Source organism: Papio anubis, chromosome 5 (assembly GCF_008728515.1).
Source record: "Papio anubis isolate 15944 chromosome 5, Panubis1.0, whole genome shotgun sequence".
NCBI classification, from domain to species: Eukaryota; Metazoa; Chordata; class Mammalia; order Primates; family Cercopithecidae; genus Papio; species Papio anubis.
The window spans coordinates 72,796,692-72,805,366 of record NC_044980.1 but is presented as its reverse complement, the minus strand read 5'-3'; the positions used below and the strand labels follow the sequence as shown (position 1 = coordinate 72,805,366).

The window sequence follows — 8,675 nt, the reverse complement described above, 5'->3', positions numbered from 1 at the left end:
ATAAAGAAAGAACTGAAGCCAGGGCAATAGGCTCATTCTAGAAGTTAAAACATTATAGCATTAAAAGAATTGATCTCCCTGGTTTTAGGCCAGTGCTACGGGACCTCTGTCTCCTGGCTCAAATTTTATCCTCAGTGTCACCAGGTCACAGAAGCACTGCCCGTATTTCTGCATAGAGCCGCAAAAACATGACCACACTTTTGTATCCTAAAAAAGTCACCTATGGGGCTGTTGCTCCCTGTGAGCCCTGGGCCTGTATGGCACTAGAGTGTGTCTTTTTCTGTCCCTTTGTCTCTACTTACCTCTGCCCCTCAGTTTTTCTACCTTAAAAAAGAAAATCAAAAAACACCTTGACTGTATTATAAAATAGAATGAAAATACTTGAATTTTTTACATTTATTTATACAACTTTTTTTTTTTTTTTGAGACAGAATCTTGCTCTGTTGCCCAGGCCAGAGTGCAGTGGCACCATCTCAGCTCACTGCAACCTCCACTTCCTGGGTTCAAGTAATTATCCCTACCTCAGCCTACCGAGTAGCTGGGATTACAGGTTCCACCATTACACCCAGTTAATTTTTTTTATTTTTAGTAGAGATAGGGTTTGGCCATATTGTCCAGGCTGGTCTCGAACTCCTGATCTGAGGTGATCCACCTGCCTCAGCCTCCCAAAATGCTGGGATTACAAGTAGGAGCCACTGCGCCAGCCTCATCTATTTACACAACTTTTGATCCTCATTCTTTTAAGGATGTATTTCTTTCTGAAAGAAAAATAAATGAATTGCTACTTAACCTGCTTCCAGTTTGTAAAGGCAGGATGAGGTGGAGAGAGCACTGTACTAAGAGTAACCAAAAGACCCAAGTCTGTCTCAATCACTCACTGTCATGTACCCTGAGATGCGAGTCACTGATGTCCTCCCTCCCTTCTCTCAATTATAAATTGGAGAATAATGTCTTCATGGCTCATATTCACAGCCCATATCCACAGGTTAATATGAGAATCAAATAAGACAGTATTTGTGAAATTTTATTGAGGAAAAAAAAATGTACGCTAGGATTCCTTTTAATTGGTCACATTGTGAATTTGAATCTTTCTACAAAGAAATTTTCCATGCTCATTCTTTAAGCTATCATTTTGATTTCTTTGGAAACCTTGCTTGCAGTCATGTGATCAGAGCTGTTGCTGGTCTATAGACGACTTATCTTTTTCTAGGAAGGATGTTCTGTGGTCTGTCTGCTGCTTTCTGGAAGTTTCCTTTCAGAAGGAAGCCCTGGTGAGGTTCCATCTCGACATCTGCAAGTCATATCTACAGGGAAAATGTGACTCACTTGAGTGACTGTCTTAAGTTTTCATGGATATTATTCAGGGAGTAGGTGTTGTCTTTGGGCCAAATCATCATGAAATGGCCCAAAGACAACACCTACTCTCTGATTTCACCACTTGAAATCATCATGACATCAGCCCTGTCACAGAAACTGACTGTGCACCCACAGGAAGCAGAAAGAAGGGTGGGCGATGGGGCACAAGTTTACTGCAAGAAAGGCCACTGTCCTAGCCCTCCTGAAGTTTAGAGATAATGGAGTCAAAGAATGCAGCAGAGTGCCTGGTGTATGACAGGAAGGCAATAGAGGGTAGCCAACCCGCTACAGTGCTTTTATGAATAACCCTATACAAAATACAACAGCTGAGATGACTCAACCCCTTGCAGAATGAGAAGAGACACAAACGAACTACAGTTTAAGCTACATGGATGGTAAGTGCATGACATACTTGCTCTCCATCTCCTTTCTTGGCTGTATCTGACACCACTAAAATGGATCATTGAATAGTTTGCTGATGACCCTGCATGTGACTCCAGAATCCTTCTTGACCCAGTCTGCACAAATTGATACCAATCAAGCCAAAATGCCAATTGTTCTAAAACTGTTGAACATTCCGGTATTCGGATTTCAGTAACCTAATCGATGCATGCATGGCACTTGGTCAGGCACTCAAACCACATCATTATAGTTGACATTTTCCTCTTCTTAGTCTTCATCATCAGTATCATCATTATACATGTCATCATAGTGCAAATTTAAGCTATTTTTATTGAAAGGCCTTCTGTTTTTATGTAGGACTCCACTAGGGTTGTAGGGGGCTTTCATTCTGTACTTTTATATTTTAGCCTCAGTGACTAAACCTGTTTCCTAATGATTTCAGCATTATCTTTTCTTTTCTTTTTCTTTCTTTTTTGAGACGGAGTCTCACTCTGTCTCCCAGGCTGGAGTGTAGTGGTGCAATCTCAGCTCACTGCAGGCTCTACCTCCTGGGTTCACGCCATTCTCCTGCTTCAGCCTCCAGAGTAGCTGGGACTACAGGTGCCTGCCACCACGCCCGGCTAATTTTTTGTATTTTTTTGGTAGAGACGAGGTTTCACCGTGTTACCCAGGATGGTCTCGATCTCCTGACCTCGTGATCCACCCACCTTGGCCTCCCAAAGTGCTGGGATTACAGGTGTGAGCCACTGCGCCCGACCAATCTTTTCTTTTATTGTCCTTCAAATCTTAAAAGAACGTGTTTCAAAAAAAGAAAAAATACTATGTGCATTGCCCCTTTTGGTATAGGGTTTTCTCTCCTTTATAATAGTAGAGTGATCCTACAAATCCAGTTCAGAATCGTAATGAATTATTGAATCCATAAGAATAGACTACCCACATTGAGGTGGACTCTAGGGGAAAACATCTGGCAGGCAGAAGTTCTACAATAAATTGCAAAGGAACTTAGCCGAAAAGAAAAGTTAAAGGGAAGTATCTGCAAGGAGAGCAACAGTCCATACTGAAGGTGGAACATACGCAATAGCAAAGAGTCCATGATCTTTTGATTTCTCCTGGGCCTCTTTTTGCAGTAGCTTGGAAAGGAGGCTTTACCCAGGTCCAAGGTGCCTCCTCTTCTTGGTTTGGTGATCTCAGTTCTGGGAAGCTGGGCTGCTCCAGAGAGTCTGCTGAAAGTGTGCAGATGAGAAGAATAGGCTCTGAAAGGGCTTTCTGGCCCTCAAGAAACAGGATACCTGGCCCTGCCTCCTGCAGTGCCAAGCTCTTCTAAGGCAGCTTAATGGGACCTAGATAGTGCAACCATCAGAGCTGGTGGTGGTCAGAAACCTGACCACCTGCCTCCTGAAGAAAATTCATGGGAATCTCTCCATGACAGGCTGAGGAAGACATCCCACCCTTGACTCATACCGAGGCTTGTCTAGTGAACCAGTCAGAAACAACTATGTTGTTAAGGCCTGTCTGTGGTGGTACTCCCAGAATGTGAATACTGTTGTAAACTCTCACTCAAATATTAAGGACATATTTCCAAATATTAAGGAAATGTTTGTCTCCCTGACCTGATTCCATGCTAATCCGAACAGACTTCCTAATCCTGATGCTCTCTGGTGTCGCTTGCTGCCCACTGTGCAGCGTCCATTAGTGAGGTTGCTGAGGGCAGAAGCTGCACCTTGCTGCTTCTGGAACAAGGTCCCAGGGTCTTGTTCACGGCCAGGTCTACGCCATAGTTCATGAAATATTTCTAGAAAGGAAAAGGGGTATGGAATGACCGACTTGTGCACATTTGCCTGAGGCTTCCCTTGTTTTAGCATTGAATGTCCCGTGTCCTGGGAAACCCCCCAGACTTGGCAACCCCAGACGGTTGGTCACCTTGGCTGGAAGGAAGGAGGGAAGAGTGAAGTACATTAGTCCAAGTCCACCTGGGGCAGAATCCTGCATGCTCTGACTTGCTGGCATAAGGAAGGACGGCTGAGAAGCAGGTGAGCTCATGGGGTCCCTAAGGAGAGGCAGTGAGCCCATCCCTTCAAAGAAGCAGAGGGACCATGAGCCAGACTTTCATCCCATCATCACTGAGTCCTGAAAATAGAAATATATTCATTTGGGAAACATCCGCTGTGAACCTACCCTTTGTCGGGTTCTGTGCCAGATCCTGAGAGTACGGAAGAAACAAGAACAGGTCTTCCTTCCAGGAGTGCCGAGGAAGCGGGGCGTGCTGGGGGAGTGTCCCGTGGGCTTCCTGTGTCATGCACACGAGTAAAGCTCTGCACGCACAGTTGATGGACAAACACATACAGGGCAGTTTGCCTGCTGGGCTGGCACACACGTGGTCTACTTGGGGAGTCCTAAAGGACAAAGAGTTACAACATCCACAACAGGCCCTTACCATGTATCCCCAGGTCTGTAGAACCCATGGTGGCAGAGAGCTGTTGGTTTGTTTTTAAGCAACACGTAGGCCTTCCCAGTGGGCTGTGGAAAGGATCACCAGGTCCCTGGCTTAAATTAGACCTGACATCATGGCCAGGCGGACATGAGGCTGCCAGGGACTGCTGGGGACAGGCACCAGGAGGAGGCCCAGGGAAGAGGAAGGACGCAAGGTTTCCACTGCACTCAGGGCAGATGGAGCTAATCCCCCAGATATGAGCCCTGCCTGCTACTTCCGTGGTCCTGTGTTTTAAATGGCCCAAGGGCCAGTGACCAGGCAGCTGCCTCCCAGCCCAGAGACATGGCACAACCAGGGCTGTGCAACTGGACATGAGTCCAGTCCTGCCCTCTTTTTGCTTTACTCCTGACTTGCCACTCTCAGCAATAGGTCCTGGCCCCAGAAGAACCGTTTTGGCGACTTTCTATTAGGGCCCACAGAACAGAGACTCGGCAAATGTGGAGTGGAGTTGACCATTTAACTCGTGGTTGGTCTCAACTCTATCCTTAGGTTCAACTTCCACAGATCTGACGCTGTGTCCATGTGGCTCTTCATAGCTGCTGACTGATTTTCTGTTTTAAACTCTCACCCTACGCTTACCCACTACAGCACATTTAGAAAATGTATTGTCTTATGGCAAAGAGAAATATCATCTTCCTGAGTTATGAAACAACTCAGAAACATTGTAGAAGGCATTTTGTTTGACAGATCAGAGGGAAACAGACATGGATTAAGTCTTCTCAGAATTAAGATGAAATCACCAAGCCTATAAATAATGTCTCTCCCTCTCGTCTGACCTGTTTACAGGATTTGTCCTCCCATTTTTTTCTCCCTCCTTCCCTTCCTTGTTTCTGGCCATGGCCTGTGCCTATAACAGCGAAGCAGCACTTGTTTTCTGCCTTCTGAGAGTTCTCAAGTAATTGGGCTTGATTATTATCACAAGGCAAGGACTAGGAGCTCAGCTTCTTAACAAGCAGACACAGAGAAAGCCCTCCCTCAACCACCTGGCCCTTGTAGCACATGTTAACAAATTATTTAAACATAATATGCTGCTTAGAGAGGGAAATAACTGGAAGGGCCTGAGGGAAGAAAGGAAAAAGTAATCAGGAAGTCTTCATGGAGGAGGTGATATTGAATTGAGATTCTGAAGAGTGAATAGGAGTACACAATGCAGTTAAACTTTACCAAAAATTCTCAGCAATCCATGATTAAAATAAAGCTAAATCCTAAAAACATGAAAAAGCAAGTTTATATCAGGGATTTAGCTTTTAGGATAAACAGAGGAATTCGGCATATATTTCATCCAGGTTAGGATACTTCCCTCCACCATGCAATTGGTCTTCCTGTCCAGACTTCTGCCCTTTGAGATGCCATAAGATCTCATAGTCCCCGTCTGAAACAGAGATAAGAAAGTCAAGTCACATTTTGTGAAAAGCTTTTCTAAATTAAGGGGTTAAGACAAAAAAAGATTTTGGCTCCATTCACCGTTAACTAGAAACTTCCATTAACCATAATGCCTCATTCCCCAAGCTGGCTGGCTAATGGAGGTTCTGCTGCATCCGTCTTTTTGTTTTGCTTCCTTCCTTTCTTTTGCTTCCAGGCTCTCTGTCAACTCCGGGTTCCTGTGCTCCTGTCTCTGCAGCAGTCTTTTCTTCTCTCCTCTCCCGCCCTCTCAGTTGTCAGTGCTTGACTCAGTCGGGGCTGTGTGGGAATTGGCGGGGAGAGCATCAGGGAGTCAGGGCTCAGAAGGAGACTCATTGTGGATTTACCCTCACTTGATGGAGAACCCCCAGCTCCTGCTAGGCTGGCCACTCCATGGAAGCTATTTTTGTGGGTGAGCCCCTAATCCTAGACTCTAGAGTATAAAAAGTAATGCACCTGGGGCGGATGGTCAGCAAGATTTCTGTTTCTCAGGGAGGAGGCTGGAGCTTTGACAAGACACAGCTGGTTGAGGGAGGGAGCTGGAAGATTCAGCCCTGGGGTGAGGAAGAAGAGGAGGAGGGCGCCTTTGTGAAGCAGGTGGCTTCACTGTTTCTATAAATGAAAATGGTGCGTTTTCACCGAACACTGATTATGAAAATGGTCTTTTATTAGGCAGCTGTACCAGCCCATAGGACAGCCCTTGAGGCTCAAGCTGGGGAACTTTCTCCGCAGTTCATAAACATGGTTGGCTGCACCTCACTGCAGAGCCAAGAGTGTTTGTTATTTCTTTCTGCTCAAGGACTGCACAGGCCAGGAATGAGCGCCTGTAGGGGTAGAAGGACAGAAAGAGACCAGGGCTTTACCTAAAACACTGCCAGATTCAATTATCCCTGCCATTTGTGTATTTATCTGAGAGTCCTTCATCCTCCTTTTGAAGAGACTGAAAAAGAGACCCAGGTCTTCTGTCTAAGGAGGTTGGGAGGAAGGTGCTGGAATGAGGCTGGGCTTGCAAAGACCAATGGGTCTTCTCTCCTTGCAGCAGAGGTGAATGTAATTGGTCTTCCTTCTCTTTAATTAACAGAAAAATCCCTTCTGAAATGGCAAATGAATAGGGCAGGAGACTGAGGAGCACTTCACCCCTGAGCAAATCACCTGCCTTCCAGCCTCCTTGCTTCCAGCTGAACCCCATGTCTCATAGTAGGTTAGGCAGTCCACTCCACTTGCCAAGGTCCCTGGAAACATGGTGGCCCAAGTGGTGGGGAAATCACAGGGAGAATCCAAACCTCACTGGTCAGGTCCCCACACAAAGCCAGGGGTTCCACTGTGGTTTCCCAAGGAGAGGTGAATAACAACAGCTAGTATTTACTGAACACATGCTATGTGCCAGGCTCGGTGTTATTCATTTAATACTGTGTTTTCTATTAACTTATTTAATTCTAACAATTCCATTATGTAGTTTTTGTTTTCAGATGAAATCACCAAGACTTGCTCACAGAGACACAGCTGGAAAGTAGAAGCACCAGGATTCAAACCCAGGCCAGTGGGAAGCCTGAGGCTCTTACCTACCCTCCCTTCAATGCTGCCTCCCTTCATACTGCACTGCTCCCTTCCCAATGTCCCTACTTCTCCTGTCCTCATTTCAACTGCTCATCCATCTTCCCAGACTTTTCTACAGACATGCGGCATTGCAGTACTGCTCTTGCTACAAATGTCAGATTTCCTTGGTCAGATTTGCTTAGTGTGGGACTTTCTGCTGAGATATATCAGAGATGTTACGACTGCGAGAAATGCAGGCAGAAGTTATCTGCGATCCATCTGCCATGCAATGACAAGGGATGCTTAAAGGCTGTCTGGAAGAACTGCCTTCTTTAGAAACCTGAGGGCCAGGCGCAGTGGCTCACGCCTGTAACCCCAGCAATTTGGGAGGCCGAGGCAGGCAGATCACAAGGTCAGGAGATCGAGACCATCCTGACAAACACGGTGAAACTCCGTCTCTACTAAATATACAAAAAAAAAAAAAAAAAATTAGCTGGGCGTAGTGGTGGGTGCCTGTAGTCCCAGCTACTCTGGAGGCTGAGGCAGGAGAATGGCGTGAACCCGGGAGGTGGAGCTTGCAGTGAGCTGATATCATGCCACTGCACTCCCGCCTGTGTAACAGAGCGAGACTCCGTCTCAAACAAACAAACAAAAAAACAAAAAACACTTGAGAGCACCAGGAGCCCATAAAAGGAGCCAAGACTATCCCATCGAATCTAAGCCCCTCCCCATCGAATCTAAGCCCCATCGAATCTAAGCACAGTGTCAAGAAGTGCATCATTCAAGAAGTCTCCTGCAGAGTGAAGGCCTTTCCAAAATGAGCATTATGTGAATTCATTTCAGCAATGTGAGGAAAATTGATTTCTCAACGTGGAAGGATAGTTTTAACAGTAGCCCTGGGGTGGGGAGTGGGGGAAACTAACTAAAACACTAGGTCTTGGATACTTAATCAAATAAATCAACTTGGAGGCTCAACTGGATTCCCCAAGCAAAGAGTGCATGTGAAGCTTTATAAAACTTTCCTTCTCTCCCTCAGAGGGACAGTAGCCTGGCAAAAACCTAAATGTTCCAGGAGCAGGACTCACAGGCATCTTGCGGTGCGTCCATTCTCCAGGCGGAGCAAAAGGCAAGCATGCTCACTTCCCAGATGGCTGGTTTGGGAAGACAGGGGCTGGCTGCTCCCCAAACCCTTCCCTGATCACCTGGCCTTGGCCTGGGGAGCTGGGGTGGAGGCTGCTCCTCTGAGAAATAGATTTGCCCTTTGGTTACAAAACATCTCCAAATGATTGATGAACCAGTCTCAGGGAAGAAAGAAATGTCACTGGCACATGAAATACAGCCACCTTGAGAAAAAATATTTCACCCTTTCTGGAGGCCCTAAGCCACAGGGACATTCATTAGAACGGGAGTGAAAGAGGATCAGATTCAGTTGCAGTTGCAGGCATGTGAGGCAGGCTGACAAAGAAGGCATGGTCCCATGTAACAAGAT

At 46.1% G+C, this 8,675-nt stretch overlaps 1 long non-coding RNA gene across 3 annotated transcripts in view; it reads right to left on the bottom strand.

Annotated features, from left to right (window-relative positions):
* Positions 1 to 618: 618 nt before the first annotated feature.
* The window catches only part of LOC110743486, a 30,169-nt gene continuing 22,112 nt past the window's right edge, over positions 619 to 8,675 (bottom strand). Inside the window, exons 1-3 of one of the 3 annotated variants that reach the window (XR_002522608.2) lie at positions 5,714 to 7,618; positions 3,369 to 5,621; positions 619 to 1,304 (exon numbers count right to left, since the gene is read on the bottom strand). This is a non-coding gene — a long non-coding RNA (uncharacterized LOC110743486). Of the gene's footprint in view, positions 1,305 to 3,368; positions 5,622 to 5,713; positions 7,619 to 8,675 lie in introns of those variants that run through there. The other 2 variants (XR_002522610.2, XR_002522609.2) reach the window with 2 other exon arrangements.